This window comes from Sphaerodactylus townsendi, linkage group LG09, assembly GCF_021028975.2.
Source record: "Sphaerodactylus townsendi isolate TG3544 linkage group LG09, MPM_Stown_v2.3, whole genome shotgun sequence".
In the NCBI taxonomy this organism is placed as follows: Eukaryota; Metazoa; Chordata; class Lepidosauria; order Squamata; family Sphaerodactylidae; genus Sphaerodactylus; species Sphaerodactylus townsendi.
Genome location: NC_059433.1, coordinates 27,131,145 through 27,155,335, shown reverse-complemented (window position 1 = coordinate 27,155,335; position 24,191 = coordinate 27,131,145). Strand labels below are relative to the sequence as shown.

The window sequence follows — 24,191 nt, the reverse complement described above, 5'->3', positions numbered from 1 at the left end:
TCGTATAACTCCTTAACACGATATCACAGAATTAGAAAATCCGAGCTACTAGTCCCTTGTTGCATTTATTGTTACATGCGCCAGATTTGGTCTGCCAGGTCACCCTCTGGTGCCACATTAGGAACTGGCCTTATTTTTAGAGAGGACATTGAATTATAACAGTGCAAGTCAGCTGACTGCTTTGTCACAGAGCTGCTGCTTTCTACATTATTGCAAGTGCCAGAGCTCTCCCTGCTGCAGTTTTCTAGTCGCAGTGCTGCAAAGCAGATGCCTAGAACTGGATGCGGAGCAGAATAAGGCTTGGTTTTTTGTTTTTTTCCTCAAAGTCTTCCATCTCTTATAGTATACTGTACAGTTTTTGCCTCTGTTACAGTACGGGAGCAGCATACTACCTGGATGCGCACATTGGCTTCTAATGTTAGCAACGGCTCTGAACTGAGGCAGGCACGGCTTGGAGCCTTTTACTTAAACGGCGTCTGATGAAGAATGATTGGTTTTTCTGTCTCATGCGTGAATAGCTGCTTGTGGCACAACGGTATTTACCTGCAAGAACAGGACAAAGGGGACGATACCTGTTACTGTCTGGGGCCTTTTTTCCTCCTCCCTTTTCTCTCTGCTGCTGCAGCCAGCCAAATGTCCCAGAGCAGTAGGTAGCCCTGGTCCGTAGATAGCCAGGATTTCTCACATCAGTCAGAGCAAAACCTCAAACAAGAAAGCAGGCTTCCCTGACCTAAATCATTCCCAGCCCTTTTGGACGGATGCAGGGTAGCAGTCGACTAGCAGTGACACAACCAGCCATCAAGTGGAGAATCTCTGGGATTGCAATCTGTTTCGGTTACATGCCTGTGAAAATCGAACGTTCCACTTTGTTACCCAACTGCTTCTGATATATTTTTTTTAAAAAATTATCTTTTCCACGAGCAGCTACTAATTGCTTTTTGGGTCTCTTGAGCGTATACGTGTGTGGATTAGCCTGCTGCGAACGCAGTCCTTGCCCGCTTCGTGTTGGAATGAGGACACTGATATCAGTCTGCTTTCACAGTTGTTTCTTTCTCTGTGATGCTATGCAGCCAGAATGGGTTCCTGGGACAACAAAGGAAGAAGCTCAAAACATCACTATCTTTGGGGTTCTTGTTTTGGAAATATATAACTCTTCTTCAGTGTGATTTTTTCCTTTTGTTGTTTCTGTTCTTTTTTTGTAAAAAAAACTCCATCTAATCAAGGAGCCTAGCAGGCACCACTGCGGCTGTGAGTTTTTAAAAATTCTATGGAAAAAGAGAAAGAGAGACAGGCATCTACCGGAGAACTGTGATTCCAGGCAAACAGCACATCTTTGCATTCCTTGCTGATTTGAGATGCGCAGTTGGCGATGAAGCCCTAAGGGACAAGTTCAGTAACTAAGAACGCGAGCGTAGATAAAAGAAATAAAAATGACAAGCATAATGGAGGCTGATAAAAAAAGAAACTGTCGGAGGAATCAGTGCCTGGATGGCAAATCTCACCCAGTCTGAATATAATTATGAATAATTCAAAGAACAGGAAAAAAATTACTCTGCTTTCACCTTTTTCCATTTAAAAAAATGGCATGATGTGAATCTCTAATAAATGTTCAAGATTTAAAAAAAAATATAATGCCAATTTGAATTTGAAGAGCTTTTTAACAGCCAGATGCTACCGTTCCAATTCTTTCGATACCTCTCGCAATTATTCTGCGAGAATCCCACTTCATCACAAAGCACCGTTACCAACGAAAATTACTGTGATTACAATGACAACAATAGAATGTCATCAAACGATTTCTAATTCACCTAATTTACTAAGGCTGACTGCATTGGTTCCGTGCCCAGGTCTTCATGCTTGGCACTTTTGTACTACATCACAGCATCTTTGACTTCAGCCGCACTGAGGAAAATGTAGCTGCATTTTAAACCTTAGTCAATACATGTTACACAATCGTTTTCCGGTGTTCTCAATGACTTTGTTTAGTTCCTGGGCATAGGATGGCATTCTGTTACAGGTTTGTTTATATATACCTAATGCTCAAGTGTTTTTTAAGATTGCAGCAATTTTTAACTGTACGAACAATCTGCATTGGCTGAAGGTGCACATGGAGTTTTAATTTCACAAGGCTCTTCTTTTCTTCTTTCTGCTTAACAGTTATCTGTTCCCAAGTCAGAAAAGCTTTCTGCCATTACTGACAGTTACGGTGTAACCACAGAGCAAGTACATAATCTGGAAATGAGTGTAATAGACAATGCTAACAACAGCTAGGTATCACAATTCCAGGATTTTTATGTTATTTTTATACAGCCTTAATTCTGTGACTTTACAATCTGGTTAAATTAGTATGTGCTAGTAAGTCTTACTTAATAAAGAAGCATGTTTTAAACAACTGGAGGAGCAATGCAAGACATGATAAGAATTTACTAGAGTCTTTTGAATAAGTTCTTTTGATGGCATATTTTGGTATCAGATATCTGTTTAGGAACTAGCCGTAGCTATAGGAAGACTGGAGGTTTGAACAGCAACACAACTGATGCTTCCTAAAGTGACGATAAAAATGCAATGTTGTGAGCACAAGTTTTGACAGAGACAACGTCTAATTATGACAGTATTAGGGATGAGTGGAATATACCAGGTTAAAAACCTACATTTGTATGGAAAGAGCTGCCTTTTGACCTTATGCCTCAATTTAGTTTTCATTCCATCAGCAGGTCCATTTAATCTCTGGAAAATATCTTTATTAAAAAAAACTAGTGAAGGTAAGTAGCCATTCTTTTCCATTATATGATTGATTACTTTTACACCATCTAGCTTGGCTTAGCAAAAAATGCTTTCTATGTGCGGGCGGTTTCATAGATAATTAACACAAGTATATTCCTTAAAATAATTTGTGTGTATTTTTATAAATAAAAGTTCTTAAGATGTTTAAAGTTTGGTTTTTCATTTGTACAGGGCTTTAAAACCATTTTTTGGGTCTGCTTTGTATTGCATTTTGGGCTGTTAAAACCTTTTAGAGAAAGTCTGACCAGTACAGTGAGTCTGAAGTTTTTGCCTGATACCACAAGTTATTTCAGAGAGACAGTCAGGGCTAGCCATGCCTCAGTTGAGACTGCTCCATCCAAGAGATTAGTTCAGTTTCAGTAGTTTGTGGATCAAAACTTCATCAAATATATCTTCAGTATTTGAGTATGTTGTTTTCAGCTGTCTAGTTTAAGGCTATATTGTAAACTACATTTGGGACCGTACCAGAAGCAGCTTCTGTTGACATAATTTAACAACAAAATTTACATTGATTGCAACAGTAATTTGCACTGTGGTATCACATCTCTCACAAGTGGCACAAGCGTTCCTCCCTTTGAGAACCCTGCACACAGATGCTAGAAAGAACATTGAATGAAAGACTGAACTGCTGTTTGCAGTGACTGAAATGACCCAAATGGGCCCTGCAATAGTCTTTATCAGAACCATCAAAGGTTATATCTCCTCTCCGACTACAGACAATGCTCTGATCTTACGCAATCTGTAACAGAAAACATTAACTTCCAAGTCTGGAATCACTAGGAAGTACCAGCGCTGAAGCCATATTTGAGACTTGCACCAGTAGAGGGGGCATTTTGTATGGTCCCAGGCATTCTGGGAGCAAGTGGATAAAACAGGACTTTAGATGAGTGCGTTTCTTTAATTGTGCTCTCCACTTGGTAACTAGGCGCTAATTTCCAAAGGGATAAAATATTGCCTGGCTTCTTTTCTAAAAGGTGTTCCCATTGTTAATTGGATCTGAAGATGCCTCCCTGGAATCAATGAGTAAATTTTCAGCAACCTGCTTATTAATAAGTATTTTATTTGCATATCTTTATATATACACACAAACAGAGGGAATTCAACAACACTAATCTTGTTAAGGGCGTATGGATGAGTTAAGGAAAATGGAACACGAAAGATGTTTAGTGCAATGCTAATTTCATTTTTCATAGTTTGAGTGACGCAGAACAGAGTATACAATGTTCATAAACCTTCCAGTTTACACATCTGGTGTAGCACAAGAGTTCCTACAGTGTTCTGATGCAGCAGTCTGTATGCTGTGTCCTAAGAAAGTATGTATACAAGGTGTTCAAATAAGTATTAGCTGAATAATAGCAACCTGTACACCACAGTGATGATGACATATAAAGAGCTACTTGGTCACATGACACCAGCTTCCTCCTCCTGCAGTTTTTACTGGGGCCTGAAAGCTTTACTTGTTTATTGTATGTTAATCAAATATTTCAACAGATCTGGTCACACAGAATATTCATTAACCTCCTCATTCCTGTTTAACTCTCTTCTACAGACTTCAGGACTAACTTGGAGGATGAAATTTAAGGCCTAGTCTGGAGGGTTAGTTGTATATTACAATATCTTGCAAATAGCAGATACACATATATGTGTTTTCATGTTCTCAAAGGGATGGATCTAGATGTATGATTAGTTTACAGATGTTCTTTGGAAAACATGCCAGGTCCCTATCTTTATATGATAATGTGGAAAGTATTAGCATCTATTTGTCTTGTGTGAGCCTGTGACTGGCTGAACTCACCATACCAAGCGCTTATGATGTGGAAACATATCATGAAACAATCATGAACTGTAACTTTCTCTCAGCCTTGCAAGGATGTTATGGCGCTGGCATAAACTAAAATACTAGTGCAGATATCTTCCCTCCAAAGTATCCTTTTTCGCCAGGGGAACTAATCTCTGTAGTCTGGAGGGGGTCTCCTGGTTCCACCTGGAGGCCGACTTCCCTAGGGCCCACCCATAAACATACATGGCTAGAAGGCCCAGGACCAACCCCCTGTATCTCAGTTGCAATTAAAAGAATTCGAGCCTATATCTGCACATGCCATATATGATCCCTGTTACTCATACAATGAGAGTATGTGTGGAGTGCATCCTCAAAAGTCATTTAAATGATTAGATGTGCCAGGCTGCTAATTCAAACTACAGTAAAAATTATGTATCTCTGTAATAGCACTATTTAAGGAGGGAAACTTCATTCCTTGCACAAATATTTCAGTCAAGTTACTAACTCTTTAAGCAACCTGCAAATAAAACGTAATGTGAAGGAAAGCAACATTAAAAATCAAGCCAGCAGAGGGGTTGGTGCCAAGATTAGATCAGCTGCTTGCAGTCTGCCCACACAAATATCAGCTAGTAAGGAAATGCCTGCTCTGCTCTGGATAGCCCAGACTAGCCTGATCTCATCAGGTCATGGAAGCTGAGTCGGCCCTGGTTAGTTTGAGGTTGGGAGATCACCAAAGAATACCAAGGTCTTGATGCAGAGGCAGGCAAACCATCTCAGACCATCTCTTGCTTTGAAAATTCCATGGAGGTCGGCATTAAGTGAGCTGTGACTTGACAGCAAGACACAGAGAGAGAGAGGATATACTCATAGTTTAACATGCAAAACCTTAAAACATTTCCCTGCTTGTTGTCCTACCAGGACATCACATTACTAAAAATGCCTTGCTTTTCAAAAGTACATTTCATTCCTCCCAGAAAACACTGTTGACGTGCTTAGGATACATCTCAGCCCATAAATTCTAGAACAGGGAACTTCTGGAGCAGAGAAAACAGTTGTTTTTAACCTAAGGTTCTAACCTGTGGGAGTAGATTTTGTAATAAAACTGCCTCACATTCCAGCTATCAAGTAACTTCAGGCTACTTCCTATGTTACAGCCGTTTTTCACAGGAGTGTTCCCAAGGCAAGATGAAAAACACAGCACGAGAAGGATTTATAACTTGAAAGAGGTGAGTATTTCAGGAAACTGGAAGTGCCCAATTGAGGGAGCTGTACGGTCTTACTGATTTGATAAAACACCCCTGAAATGTGCTGAAGACATTCACCCAGTTGAAAGTGCTTAAATTTCAGATGCTGTTGCTTCCCTACATTTCCCTAGGTATACAAGACAAACATAACAGAATAACTAAAGCCGATTCCTCTTTACTTGCCACAGATAGTTGTGTTAAACTCTTTATCACTTTATCTGTCCCACCCCAGCGTGGGTGTCAACTTTCCAGTTGATAAATTCTTGAAATGCCCAGCCTTAACATCTGTAGAACTGGACTAGAGAAAGATAAACGCCTCAGCGCAATTGTGTTCCGTCCTAGTTTTCCCTTTTTGAATTGTAGGTGGCAGAATACATGAAGAGAGGTACTTTTTCATCCCCCTCACCATAAATGCAGCCTGTGAGAAGTCTGTAAGGATTCTGTAACTCACTCTCCAATGTGTGGTCTCGGCAACACGGCTCTGGCAGCAGGGGTTGTCCAACTTGTCCTATATTTCTTGAAATTTCATTTTGCCTGGCAGGCTGCCTTTTTTTGTGCACATTAAAAACGGTGTTATTACAAGGGCAATAACCAGCTGTCTCAGCAGGACTATTTTCATTATATTCCCTGTTTATACACACAGAGAATTTCAAGGCTTTATTTTACATTGCAGTATCTATTTTCTTCCTTTTGGATTTCAGCATGATACTCTCTCCTACCATAATCCACTTTTTATTGATGGGGCAAAATGAAGTGACTGGAATTGTCCTCACAGAAGGAAAGGAAAAACCGTTATGGGAGCAGTATGGGGCCAGACTACACTGAGAAGGTAATGCTTGAGTCAGACCTGAGGCACTTTTAGCCCTTAAGGAAAATGTTATATAAACACTAAATATTATTATACATAATATTATATATAATATACGACACGCAAACTTGGCTTCTGAAAGCAGGGGAAGAAAAATAAAGGGCATTATCAAGAAAAAGGGGTTTTGAATCCTTGCCATGAACATTAATTTAGTGTATGAACAGAGAAAAAGAGAGAGATGTCGACTGTTTTATGTATGAAAGTAGGAGTATCCGGCAATGGACAACTAACTGCTAATGTATCGTTGAAGGCTTTCACAGCTTGACTCAACTGGTTGTTGTGGGCTTTCTGGGATGTGTGGTCGTGGTCTGGTAGATCTTGTTCCTAACATTTCGCCTGCATCTGTGGCTGGCATCTTCAGAGGTGTATCACAGAGAGAAGTGCACACCACCCAGACAAAGGATGTCTCTAGGGCAATCCTCTCAAGATGCCAGCCACAGATGCAGGAAAAAATGTCAGGAGAAAATGCTACTTGAACCTGGCCATTCAGCCCGGAAACCACACAACACCCCAGAAGAGAAAGGAGTTGAGTCTCCTTACAGGAGAGAAAGACAGAGTATAAATCCAAATTCTTCTTCTCTTCTAGTGTTGTATCCAGTGGTGGGATCCAAAAATTTTAGTAACAGGTTCCCATGGTGGTGGGATTCAAACTGTGGCGTAGCGCCAATGGGGCTGGGTGGGGCACTACGGGGGTGTGCCCGGGCATTCCGGGGGCGGGGCATTCCTGGGCGGGGCTGTGGCAAGGACGCAGCCGCTGCCCCGGTCCTTGGGCAGGAAACAAATGCACGCAGGCGCAGGCTGCCATGCACGCAGGTGCACCTCCTGCTAGACTGCTTCAAGTTCTGCGCACTACTGCTGAGAGGAGGGGCGTAACTAAGGCAAAAATCACATGGCAAAGTCACCAATTAGTAACCCCCTCTTGGCACACACAAATAATTAGTAACCTACTCTCAGGAACCTGTGAGAACCTGCTGGATCCCACCTCTGGTTGTACCAAAGAATTAGATGAGATGGCATTTTAGATTTGCAGCATAATGTTATTACTAATATGCCTGACTAAAAACTCTTTTATTGTGAAGAAGAAATAATCACTGAAATAGCAAAAGGGTATTAAAAAGAAAAGAAAAGAAAGAACAGCCACAGAACAAGATCCCTTTCAGGATTATTCTTATGAGCTGGTTGATGCTGAAAGTCAAACAGCATAGAGGCTCACACATGCTTAGTTGCCAATATGAAGTAGCACATACATTACTAGTACTGATTACAGCCTCACTACAGAACAAAATTTCATATCCTTGGTAATAAGAGGCGTTTCATATTTGGTTAGACATGTACCAGACAGCGTGAGCAATACTTCTCACAAGTGCTTAAAAATCTACACAATTTGGGCTCCTGACAGAAACCATATCATTCAAATAAGATTGAACTGAGCATTAAAAAAGAACATACTACCAGAAAACACTTTTAAAATGCCAGGGTAACAAACACTTCTGGTTTTTTCTGTCACACAATCTTATTTTAGCTTTGCATTCATCACCACCAATCTTTATTGCAGTCACAGACGAGCTCAGACCAACACAAGGTAGATAAGAAACTCACAATTAAAAGGGTAAAATATATTAAAACTCATAAATACATATGCAAAAGAATCTATGGGCAGAAGAAAACAGGAAATCAAAAAAGGTACAAAACCCTAAAGAAGATGGGATAAGAGAATAAATATTAAAAGGAAACAAGATATTTTAATTAAACTAATCTATACCCCACCTTTTCCCCCAGTTAAGAGCCACAGTGGCTTACATCATTCTCTTTTCTTCCTTTATATCCTCACAACAGCTCTGCGGGGAAGGTTAAGCTGAGAGTTTATGACTATCCCAAGGTCACCTAGCAAGCCTCCATGGCACAAGTGGGGATTCAAACACAGGTCCCCCAGATATTAGCCCGACATTCTTAACCACTATACCACACTAGCTCATAATCTTATGTCTCATCTTCCAATCCACTACTGCAGGGGTAGGGAACCTGCGGCTCTCCAGATGTTCAGGAACTACAATACCCATCAGCCCCTACCAGCATGGCCAATTGGTCATGCTGACAGAGGCTGATGGGAATTGTAGTTCCTGAACATCTGGAGAGCCGCAGGTTCCCTACCCCTGCACTACTGAGTAATCTTCTTTCAAGTTCTCAAGGCTGACAGGCCTGTTCGACAGCAGAATTCACTGCCTCGGAGAGTGGTGGAGTCTCCTTCTTTGGAGGTTTTTAAATAGAGGCTGGATGAACATATGTTGGGAGTGCTTTGATTGTGTGTTCTACTTCCTGCATTGCAGGGGTTTGGACTTGACAGCCCTTTGTGGTCTCTTCCAACTCTATGACTCTCACTCTCCCAGTCCATCAAATTTGGATCCAGTTATATTTTTACAATTACTTTGCTTAACAACTGTTTTAGAATATTGTACCATTATTAAAGATATTTAGGTGCATGCATTATCAGAAGGTACAGGCTTCTCACTAAAGCTGACATATTCCTCAGGACACACCACATTTCCCCTCACAAATATGCTTCCATATTATAATTATAATAGGTCTAAGCTTGCCAGTTCCTTGGTTGGGGAAGGGAATCCTTTCCTGGAGACAGGGGACTAAAATAGAAACAATGTGGGCACCTCACACATCTGTCTGTGGAGAATATTCTATAAACAGGGCACCACCACATAAAAAAGCCTCTTTCCAGACATCCAATCTCTTCAAGAAAACATACCTCAAGAACCATTTCTGTTTCAAAGCCTCAAAAATTCAAATCTTTCTGGATATACTGCCTTGTTACCTGAAAATCCCTGCCACTAAATCCTGCTGCATGTTCCTACTAGTTAAAGTGCCCAAATTCTCAACTAGCAAGTTCAAACTTCTCTTAACCTGGTAACTTACAAGTCAAGTCTAAAACTTTCCAACATTTGGCTAGTTCATAGTGAACTCAACTCTCCCATTACCAGAACAACACCCTTCACTTTTCCACTGAAATTTACCTGAGGGCCACCATAGAAAACCTGCTGCTTTGTCTCCACTAAGCCTCAGGACATTGCTCCAATACTATAGATGCTAAGAACCCTGAGAAATGAAGACCCCCACAAAGCCTTTGAATACTACAAATTCCAGAGATCCTTGGTTGCTTCTGCTGCCATATTTTAGGTCCTAATTAAGGATGCAGCTGCAAAGCTTCAACAATAAAGGCAGTAGGGCAGCGTGGAGGCCTCCTTGGCCTTGTCTTCCCAGAGACATATGCAGGCTCAGAACTCAAAGTTTAAAATGACTCCATAGGTCTGAACAAGTTAGATAAATAAAAAAAATCCAGTAGCACCTTGAAGACCTAACAACATCTAATTCAACATGGGCTTTCTTGAGTGGCAGGTCACTTCCTCAGAGGTGTGCAGAAATGAGCTGAGACTCGCAAAAGTTCATACTGAAATAAATGTCGCCACTGGATTTGTATTTTGGTATAACAGACTAACTTGGCTACCTCTTTGCCATACAAAATGGTATGAACTGAGCTCAACTTAAGGAATTCAGCTCACTAAGAGGAATGGCACCCTCAATGGAAGATCCTATACTTTACATGCAGAAGATTCAAGGTGGCTTCAATTCCCAGAATAAAAGTGTTTCAAACAAAGATGCTAGTTAATTGCATATTCCTACGCCATGCTGGATTTTCTTGATTTAGAATGCTCCGAATTCTCTTGTATCAAAGTACCATGTTCAATAGTAGATAAAATAATAGTTTTGACAAAGGCAGTGCATAAAAATGAATGATAATTCTCAGATTCATTCAGGATTATATTCTAATGCAGATGCATGCAATTTTCTTAATCGCTACACCTCAATTGACCATACTTTATGTGAAACAGAGTATAGTCTTCAAGGTGCCATTGGGTTTTTGTTTCACTTTGGTGTAACAGACCAGCATGGCTACCCGGTTGCCATACAAAATGGTGTAAACAGAGCTCAACTAAGGGAATTGAACTCACTGAGTGGAATGGCACCCTCAGTGGAAGAGCCCATGCTTTCCATGCAGAAGATTCAAGCAGGCTTCAATCCCCAGACTATTCGGCTAAAAGGATCAGGTACTAGGTCACTGGTAGCAAACCTATGGCACTCCAGATGTTCATAGACTACAACTCCCATCAGCTTCTGCCAGCATGGCCAATTGACCATGAGGGCAGGGGCTGATGGGAATTGTAGTCCATGAACATCTGGAGTGCCATAGGTTCGTCACCACTGTACTAGGTGATGTGAAAGACCCTGGAGAGCTGCTACTGATCAGACCAGACAATACTGACCACAACAGTTCAATGTTCTCAGAATAAGGCCCATTATTTGACTCTGAATAACTTCTGCTGTGGCCCACTACATCCTCTGAAATGATCTCCCTAGGGCAGTGGTGGTGAACCTTTGGCACTCCAGATGTTACAGACTACAATTCCCATCAGCCCCTACCAGCATGGCCAATTGGCCATGCTGGCAGGAGCTGATGGGAACTGTAGTCCATAACATCTGGAGTGTTAAAGGTTCACCACCACTGCCCTAGGGGCTACAGGACCTCCCAGAATGGTACCGGGGGCAACGTGGATACCTACAGTAGCAAAGAATAATAATCAACAATTACTCTCTCCAACAGAAGAACTTCTGCTAGCTGAAAACAAGGCCTGGATCCAAGCAGTGACAGAAACTCATAACTATAAGCACCAGAGCATTTTTTTTAAAAAAAACCCAATATCTGCCAGCATTAAAACATCAGCTCCTTTAACTGGTCCTACAATCATGTATAGTAGTTGGTTCAAAGAAGGAACACCACATACCTTGTAGCATGGAGTAGCCTGTGCTGTCATGTCATAAAGAAAGGCAATTTGTAAGAGCTGCAACTTCTGAATGGCACAGAACACATTGGAGAGTTATCAAAATAGGGATGAAGAAGTCCATGTCCTTGTCAGAGACAAGCAGCGGCAGCTGGCTCAACAGGTCAGGTGAAGTTAATGAAAGAATGAAGACCTGGCACTTGAAACTGGGACCAGGTGATTTGTTTTATCATTTATGTTTTGTGTTATCATTGAGACCTAGCATGATGTAGTGGTTAAGAGCAGGTAGACTGTAAACTGGAGAACAGGGTTTGATTTCCCCACTCCTCCTCATGAGCAGCAGACTCTTATCTGGTGAACCAGATTTGTTTCCCCAGATTTGTTATGGAACCTTAAGCCAACAAACAGACTTTGAGGTACTGATCAGGATTGTTTATTGTTGAGGCATCTGAGCACCTGCTATTCCCGACAATGGTGACCTTGGGCTGGTCACAGTTCGTTCAGAACCCTCTCAGCCCCACCTACCTCACAAGGTATCAGTTGTGAGGAGAAGTAGGGAAAGGAGCTTGTAAGCCACCTTGAGTCTCCTTACAGGAGAGAAAGGCAGGGTATAAATCCAAACTCTGCTCCTCTTCCTCCTCTTTGTGAAACGAGATGAGGATCAAGTGAGTCTGTAGCCAATATTATTGGTTAGAGTTTACTTCTCATCCAGGTAGATGTTGCAGTCTGCTGGCCTCCTTCATATGGAGGGGAAAAACACGTCACCGGCAGTAAATTTGTTTCTTTCGTTGTTTAGTGGCATGGAAGTTCACTGCTGGAGGAAATATGATGCATAGGAACCCATTAATAACCCTTCTCAAATATTCTAAGGGAATGAATGCACACAGGAGAGCGGAAAAGCAAGATCAGTATTACTTACAACAACTCTGTAAAGCATCACATATTTGTGGCCAGCACAATGCTTGTGGACAGGAAGCAGAAACAAGTGGCCCCTCCCTGCTTATGACTGAGTGCAGGGGCAGACTGGGAAGAAAAAAACACCCTGGAAAGGGGTCCCACTGGGGGGGGGGGCAGCTTGTCCAGCCAGCCCCACACCACTATCTGCACCATCAGGAGAAAAGCTGTAAGGGATGGGGGGGGGGCATTGAAATTCAGGCATTGTATCTGCCGATGGGCCCAATTTCCCTGGCCAACTGCAGATCTACAACATTGCAGGTGTGGGGAAAGTGGGGTAGGAGAGGTGCAATGCTCCCCAGCCCCAATTCATGGGGGAGGGGGAGGAGGAATAACCAATGTAAACAGGCAGAAGGCATTTTAAAGGATTTTTACAAATCTTGATCAACTTCTGAGCTTCATCAAAAGCTGGTTCAGGCTGGGACAGTCTGTCAGTGGTTGGCTCAGCTCCTCCATCAGTTTGCAGCCAGGGCTGGCTGTTGGCAAAGGCAAGCTGTGCCCCTGTTGTGCTAGGCTGTGACTAATAGGGGCTTCTTGTATACTGCAAAAGAGAAGCTGTAGGCCATGGCGACCTTCCAGCCGCAACGGGTGGAAGGAGGGAGGTGAACACTTGCAGCCTGGTTGGTGGCAGCAGCAGCTGCTATGCGGTGCATGTGGTAGCCATTTGGCTGGCTGATATCCTACTCTCTGCCCACCAGCCCTCTCTCTTGCAAGTTCACCAGAGCAGGTGGCTAAAACTAAAGCAACAGAAAGAGAGACACTGAACACAACCCACAGAAGTAGTTTCTTAGAGCACAGGGCTCAGCATCTCTTTCCTTACCTCCTTCCACAGACCAGGTGTGACTCGGCTTAGGCAGATGTCTGTTCCCTTCCATAGTTCAGCTGTGGTTCAGTTGGGCACCTTAGATTGCAGACCACCCATCCTACCTTGGCCCAAATGAAGGGGGGCACTGACGCATTGAGGTTGATCCAAAGTGGCCAGTTGGACCAACCCAGTGAACTGCTGGCTCTGACCAAGAACAAGCATGGTGCCTATGGGTGTTCAAGCTGCATTTTTCAACCCATAATTGAGAATGTTGGTTTCCAGTTGTAACCATTCGTAGGAATGGAGTCTATATGTGTACAGTTTATATGCTCATACAGGAAGGTCTGTACCCACACATGGTGAATTTGTGTGGAGGTGGCAGGGAATGGCCTGTCATGAGTGTGTGTAGGGAGACGGTATGTGTGTAGGGAGTGTGCATAGGGAGTGGGACGAAGAACTGTTCCATCATGCCTCAAGTTTCCAATCTCCACATAGTGGCTGAGGCTGAGGTTCTCCTAGGTATACAACTGATCTCTAGAAGACAGAGATCAGTTCAACTGGAGAAAATGGCTGCTTTGGAAGGTGGAATCTATGGCACTATAACCGATTGGTGTCCCTCAGGCTCCATTTCTAAAAACTTCAGGTGTTTTCCCCCAGATCCTCAGGTGTTTCCCAATACGGAGACTGCTACCTTTATCATGTCTGTACCTCTATTATACACGCCAGTCCCATATACTAAGTTAATGTAGTGAGATAAGTTGGCCAGAGACAGCAACAGGCCAGAGACAGCAACAGGTTATCTAATGATCTTCAGGGGTGAGAAGGAATTTCCCTGGTGCTAGGAAGCCCTTTCTCTTAAACAGCCCAACAAACAAAGCATGTTTGTTTGACCCACAGCCCTTTTTGCTATCCCAAGCAAAGGGAACTCAAGATGGGAGCAAGTAACATGAATTAGGAGATCACCCTTCCTACCACATACTCCCACTGTGGAAACTCTGCAGTGTGCCTTTGATCTGACCACAGAGGTAACAACAGTTCTACTCAGCCTGCAGGCACAGCCTTCGGGTGGCTTATCAGACACCTTTTTAGATTTCAGGGCATTCTATTGTATGAGCTTGCTGTGGTGGCTAATTGTGTTTCTTTCCTTTCTAAAAAAGTGAGTTTGCACTTGCTTGATTGTGCCAAACCGCAAACCCTTGAAAGGCATTTTGTGGCTCCGCTTGGAAATGACCACTTGGGCTCCAGCCATCTCTGGGAAAGCTGCACCGTCGTTTATTATTTTAACTGGCCAAATGCCCTTTGTTCCCACATTAACAGTTTCCCTGTGGTGCCTCTAACCTTGATATTTTCACTTCTACGCTAAATTTCAGCAAATGAAAGACACGGGCCTTCTAATTTTTAGGGAGGGGAAAATAAGCAGCATGTTTCATTAATTTTAAAGTTGACATGCCAATAACAAAGCTGGTGAAAGCAAACCGTCTGTGTGGGCATATAATGTTCACATAATGTATCTGGATAGCTATTCCCATGGGAAAAGTGAAACTTAAAAGTTAACTTTGCCATCCTTAATTTTGTTTCTTCAGGGGAAGAATTTTGCTCGTCTTGTCATTTAAGCCATGCAAGTTAAGTGCGCTCCAGAGAAGTAATGTAACTATAATATGGAAAATTGATTTTGCATGGTTAGCATTCTAACGCTGCAAGAAAACAAGTTTGGAATATTGACTCCAATATGGTTTGCCTGTATGTCAATATCCATGGTGGGGTTTAAATACTTTCTTGGTTTTCTAATCCCAGTCACATATTTGAAAGCAGATTGTCTGATTAGAAAGGATCACGGGAGAGCTGTTACAAGGAAATAGTTTTCAATTTGGCTGTCTGATCCATGTTATTGATGTTATGGAAACTCTGTGGTTGATAAGGATTTTCAGAAATCGAAACTGGTTCAATCAGCCACAAGAAATGAGAAGACAAAACGTTTATCTTAAGGAACTCTTAGACCACAAATTACAAACTGTCAGGCAGCAGTTTTATTCCATCTATTCACTTCTTTTACACCCAACCTTCTCCGCTAATGGGAACCCGAAGTCACTCACGTTGTTCCCCATGCCTCCATTTTATTCTCACAACAACTTTGTGAGGTAGGTTATACTAAGTGTGTATGACTGGCCCAAGATCAACCAGAAGTTTCCATAGACTGGGGACATGGACCTAGAACTTAGATCCTAGTCCAAGACTCCCATCCTTACACCACACTGATTCCTTATCTCAAATGTTTTCAGAGCTATGCCCCACCCAGGAGTACAGTGTTATAGTTAAGCTAGTGTTGTCCTAAACAAACTCATTCAATAGTCTCAAGGATCAGAACGATAATCAATGTAGTACCCTGTTCACCAACCTACCCAGTTGCAATGCCCAGCAATATTTCTCCAAGAGATTTATTTCACTCCTTTTCACATTACAAAATTCCCTTAATCTTAATAAAATTTTACTACTGTGAATCCCTCAGTTTGTCTCATGCTTATCTTACAAAATTGTGAATCCTTCAGTTTGTCTTATGATTGTTTTATGAAAGTGTTTCTTTTTTGAAGAAGAGGAGTTTGGATTTATATCCCCCCTTTCTCTCCTGTAGGACACTCAAAGGGGCTTACATTCTCCTTGCCCTTCCCCCCTCACAACAAACACCCTGTGACGTAGGTGGGGCTGAGAGAGCTCCGAGAAGCTGTGACTAGCCCAAGGTCACCCAGCTGACATGTGTGGGAGTGTACAGGCTAATCTGAATTCCCCAGATAAACCTCCACAGCTCAGGCGGCAGAGCGGAGAATCAAACCCAGTTCCTCCAGATTAGATACACGAGCTCTTAACCTCCTACGCCACTGCTGGCGTAGTTTGCAAGTGGCTAGACAATAATGCTCCTACTGTTCCTGTTACCAGTTCATGATCTAGGTAGATACCGTATATATTCGTGTATAAGTCGACCCACATGTAAGTCGAGGCACCTAATTTTACCACAAAAAATTGGGAAAACTTATTGACTCGCGTATAAGTCGAGGGTGGGAAATGCAGCAGCTACTGGTAAATTTCAAAAATAAAAATAGATACCAATAAAATTACATTAATTGAGGCATCAGTAGGTTAAATGTTTTTGAATATTTATTTCAAAGAAAAACAGTAAACTAGCTCTGTAAGAGCTGAAAAGAGAGGATCAACAAAAACAATATGGTCTCAACAATAACTTTAAAAGTACATAAACTTTAGCTCAACCAGCAACCAAGCTAAAACACAAGAGTTAAAATCCTTTAAAACTGGATTTTTGGTCAGGGAAGGAATGTTTATATATTGTGGTACCTCATTTCAGAGTATCTTTAGGAGACCCTCCTGATGATACCACCCAGGTTTGGTGAAGTTTGATTCAGGGGGTCCAAAGTTATGGACCCTCAAATTGTAGCCCCATCTACTATTAGGGGCTTTCTGCACTTACTGTGTTGTACCGGTTTCTACTCAGGTTCAACTCAGTGTATCCGCACTACAACCGAGCTCGACGTTGTCTTGTCTCTGTTCCACCAGCACCGGAACCTGCCAGCATCCCATATACGCGAGTTACCGACGTCGACTCGCTGGTGGAACAAGGTTGATATAAACTTCGAGAGCTTCGAAATGCGGATACATCGAAACTTGACCGCATCCACTCAGCCAATCAGAAACTGCGCGCCACTTCGTTACAGCATGCGCATGAAGCAGGAGAGTGATGACGGGCAGAGGAAGTGGCGGCTTTTTTAATACAGTTTCCCTCACATTTTGGAAACTCTGATCGCCGAGATGCGTTTCAAAGCGGCGATTAAACTGGAAGAATTTTGAGCGTAAAAGCTTTTGCAGCTCCGACTGCGGCCGGAAGTAGTTCAGTAGCGTCAGTACTTTCATTAGCTGCGACATCACGAGACTGTAAAAACAAAGGAAGAACGTTCCCGTTTCCCGCCATAACACAAGCGTAATCCGCGATCGAGGCCGAAACCGTTACCAAAGATGATCCCGTACATGGCACCGGTTCCAGGGGGCCAAGGAAGTTGCTGTGCAGACAGCCAGGAATCGCCCCCCATTGAAGGGAACCGAGTCGACCTTCACTCCCTTTTGTAGTGCGGAAAGCCCCTTAGCTCCCATTGGAAACAATGGGGGATGGGGCACCCCCTTTGGGGGTCCATAACTTTGGACCCCCTAAAACAAACATCACCAAACCTGGCTGGTATTAGCAAGAGATTATCCTGATGATACTACCCAGGTTTGGTGAAGTTTGGTTCAGGGGGTCCAAAGTTATGGACCCTCAAAATGTAGCCCCATCTACTATTAGCTCCCATTGGAAACAATGGGGGATGGGGCACCCCCTTTGGGGGTCCATAACTTTGGACCCCCTGAACCAAACTCTACCAAACTTGGGTGGTATCATCAGGAGAATCTCTTGAAAAATCCCTGAAATTGTGGTGCTGCTAGCCTAAAAACTGCACCCCCTGGTGGCCAACAAAGTAAAAACTCTAAAATATTTTTAAAAATACACCTGACTTGTTGAGGGAGGCTTTTTCAGCTTTTTCGGCACAAAAAAATCTGCTGAAAAATTCGACTTATATGCGGGTATATACGGTACCTATTTTTCCCTTTGTGGATGCCTTATGAAAATTTTTGCTAGTTTGAGTTGCTTCAATTTTTTATTCTGAGGCATTTAGACTGTCTTTCCCAGAGGCTAATAGATGTGGTTTGTCATTACCTTCCTCTGCACAACAACCTTGGCATTCATTGGTTGTGTCCCATCTAATTCCTAACCATGGTTGACCACGCTTAGCTTCTGAGATCTGGCAAGATCAGGTTATCCTGGGCTTCCTGGTCAGTTGGCTCATTCATTGCTATTGGTTTTCAATAGAAAAAATGATTTTTTTTCTATTGAAAACCAATAGCAATGAATGAGCCAACTGACCAGGAAGCCCAGGATAACCTGATCTTGCCAGATCTCAGAAGCTAAGCGTGGTGCTTAACTGTGTCTGGCAGAAATCATTTGGACTGGAAAGTGCTGAACTTTGGCTCAGCTATACTGAGTTTTATTTCAAAGATGTGCCTAATGTTACAAAGTCTTGAGCAGATATCAGTGATTAATACAAAACTAAGACTTTTTTGAAAGGACTAATATGAAGGACAATTGGCAAGCCAAGTGAGCATGACATCTAATTATATGTTTTGCAAAGCTGAGTTCCAATTTTATATTGTAGTTAGTGTGGGAATTTGAATGAAGGTAAGCTTGGTATTTTGAAGATGGACAGTACATTTTGTTGAAAATTTCATAATTAAAGAATAATAATAATAATTTGGATTTATATCCCACCTTTCTCTCCTGTAAGAAGACTCAAGGTGGCTTACAAGCTTCTTTCCCTTTCTCTTCCCACAACAGACACCTTGTGAGGCTGGTGGAGCTGAGTTCTGAAGAACTGTGACTAGCCCAATTGGCCATGCTGGCAGGGGCTGATGGAATTTTTAGTCCATGAACATATGGAGAGCCGCAGGTTGCAGACCCCTGGTCTACCTGAACATCAGATTGCTCTTCGGTAAATTTTTAAAATTAATTTGAAAATAACTCTGAAGTCAGAATATAAATATCATTATGTGCATCTTTGTATGAAGAAAATTAGCTTTCCATAATTACACTGTAAAAACGTTAATACATGACGGGAATATTGGGTTGTCTTAATTCTTATCTCGAAGAAATTACGTTTTTCCATGCTGAGCTTATTAGGTCATGAACGCAAGTTGCAAATTTGCAATTGACTAGCTAATGAACATTTATGCAAGTAATGCAAACACTATTTATATTTTTTTAATTTACATTGAGATTATCTTGCAGTTGGTTTTTTATAGGAGAGAAACTGCTTCCACTCAAACTGAGATCAGTGTATTTACCGGATGCTGAGCCCCAACTCTTCCAGCCTCACTTGAAATTGCCTTAGTTTATTAAACCACGTGTGCAAAATATTTGGCATTAGCCAACCAAATTAACCAAGCAAAATGGTCTCATTTCAGAAATTAAAAATAAAATGTTGCAAAGATGGCTAAAGGGATTTAAAAGTTAAATGACTGCAGCAAGAACTGAGGAGTCGGTAGCCAAGTCCCCCAGTGATGAAAGATGTATATGGTTAGGAGAACTGTAAAGGCAGGCTAACAGTAAAGTTTTCTTGTAAAAATAACATCATGAACAGGTATTTCTGTTATTAGGATTCAGCAGAATATCCTTCAGAAATGCTCTTTCCCTGAACATCAACAGTGACAGCAATTAAACAAAATCAAGCTGAAGCCATCTATAGTTTAGTATTTTATGTATTTTAATTAAATTATATATACGATGTTTTAAACTTTTATTCTTGTTGGAAACTGCCCTGAGCCTTCGGGGAGGGTGGTATATAAATGTAACAAATAAAATAAAAATAAATAAAAAATAAATAGTATCTCTTTTTTGTGCAGATTTTTTAGATTGGGTCCTGTGACTCTTACCTGCTTTTGTGATGAAAGGAGTGCCCTGCCGTTGAATGAAATCTTTCTTCATTGAGAGAAGACTTAGCAGAAGGAATTAATGAATCAAACCCTTAGGTATATTTCTACAGCTAAAAAACTTTGCACAGTTCTACAATAGCATACAGTAAACAAAAAAAATTGTAATCTTTCAAATCATGTTTTAAGTAAGAGAGGCATTGTTCCTAATCAGTAAACTTTCTCTCTGAGGCAGTGTATGGAAAGAAGCACCTTTTGCCATGAAATAGCTCTGAAGATGTCAGCCATAGATACAGGCAAAACGTTAAGAGCAAAAACTACCAGACCACGGTCACATCGCCTGGAAAACCCACAGCAATTTGAGCTTGAAATAGTTTACATGGCCCCCTCTTCCCACTGTATCCTTACAAAACAACCCCATGAGGTACATTGGAATGATGAAGCTAACTCAGTAAACTTCATGGATGAGTAGTGTTTTAAACCCAGCTTTCCTCGGTCCTAGCATGATATTCTAACCCCTGCTAACACTCTAGGTCTCATCCCATTCCCAACTCATCTCTATATGGAAGTCAAGCTAGGATGTAAGAATGCAGGAGATGAAGAATAAATTCTTTGGACTTGGTTTCATACATCTATAGTATCAATGACTTTTTTTGTGTTTAGTTCTCACTATTTCCTCTCACAAACATGCCTCCCATTTTTGCTAGTGCCTTTTCAGGGTCATTGGTCTTTCTCTCCTATCATGTCTGCTGTCTTTAACATTCCCTCACCTTCTCCTCTTCTCATGGAAAACAGCTCTAGGCTACCCCATCCCTTCCACATCAGGGCTTTTGGTCTAGATTTCTTTGACAATCCGATCTGGTGATGAACTGTATCAGCTCTTCACAGCTTCCATAAACCCAGCACTATATGTGTCTCGCCTTAGGCCTCTTTCACGGATGCAACATTCGTCATGACATAAGATGGTCAAAGACATTGATTTTCCTACTATTCAAAACACAGCTGCCAGCATAAGAATTTGTTCGTTCCTGCTGTGACCAGAAGATGTTGTGTTTATTCAGGCTGAAGCTCCTATTAGCTACCAAAAGAAGTATGGGGTGATCAGAATCATATATAAATAATATTCACATTCCATGTCCCAGGTTAGAAAATACACCCTAAAGCAGTGGTGGCGAACCTATGGCACGGGTGCCAGAGGTGGCACTCAGAGCCCTCTCCGTGGGCACGCACAGAGTCACCCCTCCCCCCACATCTAGGCTGGCCTGGGCTGCTGGGCTCAATTATTAGCATTAAACCTAAGACCTAATTTTGGAGAACCAGTGTAGGTAACCCTGTTAAGCGCTGTTAAACCCCACTGATTTTCATGCAAAGAACTAAAGCACTATCCTTTACCTGGGAGTAAGCTCGGTTGCTGGCAATGGGCTTGCTTCTGAGTAAACCCTCCTAGGGTTGCTTGATTCACCTCGTTGGGCGAGAGTTTACACTTGTTTCTAAAATAAAGCTACTGGAGTCACTTGGCCATAAGCTAATTCCCGAGATAACACACGCATACGGAGTTTTTCTCAAACTAAAACCTCCAGTATTCAGGTTAAATTCTGCGTGTTGGCAGACAAGTACTCTCATGGCAAAATGAAATGGGTTTTGGGTTGCAATTTGGGCACTCGGTCTAGAAAAGGTTCGCCATCACTGCCCTAAAGATTGCAGTTCTCTCAAGGACAAGATTTTCTTGGCTTTAACCCTGAAATCCATCTTGAGATGTTTTGTACGGTGCTAAGTTACTCACAATTTACTATGCAGAGTAGATGTTTTGATGAATTAGTGAGATCAACCCTACGTTAACACATTTTGGGTTTGATCCAGAAAAAAACTATCTACATGTCTTAAAGGTTATCTCAAATAAGTGTTTTTCACAGCAGTAAAACACAGCTGTTCGCGTCTCTTCTTGGTTCCTTCTGTCTCAAAACAGGACTTGATATATAAAATGAGCCACAGAATTCCTATCCCATATTTCAGGTTTTTTTAGAACCTTCACCAGGAGTAATTTCTATATATTTATGGAAAGCTTAAACAGGTATTGCTAGGCTAGAACACTAGAACAATCCTATGTATGCTTTTTTTTTTAAAAAAAAAAGCAGCATAGAACTCAATGAAAGCTATTTATTAGCAAACTAGCAGCAAAGCCCATTGCGGGGGAGATGCAATGGGCCCTAGCAAAGGGTCAAAGGGGAAGCATTTCCCCCTGCAATGGGCTTTACTGGGGCTGTAGCAGCGCACACCCCACCCTTCCTTGAGGCGCACCACTTACCTTTGTTTGGGGGGAGGGGGAGGCAGGACACCTGCAGCTGCTCTGTGGGCCTGGCAATGGCCAATGGGAGTGCAGGACGCACAGGACTTGGGTACCTGTGTGTCCTGCGTGGTAATTGCCTAAGGGTTCATAGTTGGTATGCTCGAACCCTTAGCCGATTATCTATTGTAAGATTGGCTTTGGATTGTGCTGTTGGGTTCTAGTCACTTGAAAGTAAATCCACTTACATCAATGAGCCTTACCTTGTTAAGGTATACACACATTATTACTTAAACAAGTAGGGGGCCCACAAGGATTTGTAGAGGCATCTCATTTTCACCTCCCTATTTCCTTGTTCCTTTCCTTGAAAACCCCTATAACCGCTCTCCTTTTTCCATTTTCTCCTCTCCTTTCCACCCACTGGCTGATCTACCTTCATCTGCTCCCGTCTTCAGCTTTTCCTCCCCCCAAGCAGCCTCTACACAGGAAATCTATGCCCAGTTATCTGCTGGGACTATATTATGGTGCTGGCTAGTGGGCTGGGCCTAATTGCATATGGGAGAATTGTAAAAGAATTTGGGGAAGCACCTCATTTCACTATTTCCCCTTCCCCACACTATTTCCTCTCTCCCCTCTAGCAACATCCATAATCTCTTCACTTTCCCCTGCTTCCTTCTTTCCTTCCCACTTACAGCAAACCTACCTTTTATCTGTCTCTCATCTTCCACTATATTCATTATTAACTTCATTTAATGCCCACCTTTCTCCACAATGAAGACCCAAAACAGCATTCTCTTCTCTTCCATTTTATCTTCACAACAATTCGTGAGGTATGTTATTTGAGAAACTGACGCAAGGTGGGGCAGCAACCATCATAACTCTTCCATCAAAGGCTAAAACTGTCCTGGAAAAGACCCTGTACCCTCTGCCTACTTTTATTTACAAGCTTGAAGGATGACCATCAATCCCTACAAAAGCTACAGCAGAGGGCAGCAGTGGAGGAGCAGCAGTGGCGTAGCAGCAGGAGCAGCAGTGGCATAGTGGCTAAGAGCAGTGGCTAAGAGCAGGTGCACTCTGATCTGGAGGAACCGGGTTTGATTCCCAGCTCTGCCGCTTGAGTTGTTGCTGGGAGGCTTGATTCGTGAGGAATTGATCAGCTCCGGCCATTAGCCTGTATACTCCCACACACGCCAGCTGGGTGACCTTGGGCTAGTCACAGCTTTTCGGAGCTCTCTCAGTCCCACCCACCTCACAGGGTGTTTGTTGTGAGGGGGGAAGGGCAAGGAGATTGTAAGCCCCTTTGAGTCTCCTGCAGGTGGAGAGGGAAAGTGGGGATGGAGTAAATCCAGAACTCTTGCCTCTTTCTTCTTCTTGGCTATAGGGCATTTTTTTTTTGGGGGGGGGGGGGCTCCATTTTTTAAAATTCAGATTTTCTCTGTTTTGTAAAAAAAGATTTATCTTGCCTGTTCACGGTTCCAGCCTACGAATTTCAGTATCCACAGAATTAGCCATAACCATCTCAATGTAAAATGTAAATTTTCTGCGAATTTCTCTTGTGGGTTATCCTGACTTAAGAATATTCACACATGGTACAAGCTGTGGAAGAGCAACACTTTTACATTTCATGCCCTGAGGATTCTTTCAGAAGCCCAGAAATCACTGCATTTTCATTTGGCTAAAGCAGAGCAAACCACAGCCACTGGTGCCATTAGGAACGTTGGTAATACGATAGTGAGAAATTTTACTTGAATGGATTTCTGTGCTCACTGTGCCAGTTTGCAACAGAGTTTGAGCCAGGCTCAGTTTCAGCATCTGTTCTGAATGCCAGGATTCAGCCACAGAACACATGACGAATCTATAAAGGAGAGGGGGGTTTTCTTCAGCATTAGCTAACCACAACCTGTCCCCACACTGCTGGAATTTAGCAGGTGGATTCCAGATTTAAAAAAAAACTTTCTATCTCTGTTTTTAGAAATTGCTCACTGATTTAATGCCTGCACTTAATTATTTATTGAAATGTTTTCTATCCCACATTTCTCTGAGGATGGAAACTTTCTTAAATATGTCTTGATTGCCTTATAAGACACAGATGGTGATGATGTCCTC

General features: G+C 42.2%; 1 long non-coding RNA gene across 1 annotated transcript; it reads left to right on the top strand.

Moving 5' to 3' along the window:
* Positions 1-252: 252 nt before the first annotated feature.
* Positions 253-19,933, top strand: LOC125439512. Its single transcript, XR_007245536.1, has 5 exons — positions 253-2,762; positions 5,719-5,790; positions 6,510-6,637; positions 18,711-18,864; positions 19,775-19,933. It is a non-coding gene; the product is annotated as an uncharacterized LOC125439512 (long non-coding RNA).
* Positions 19,934-24,191: the final 4,258 nt, after the last annotated feature.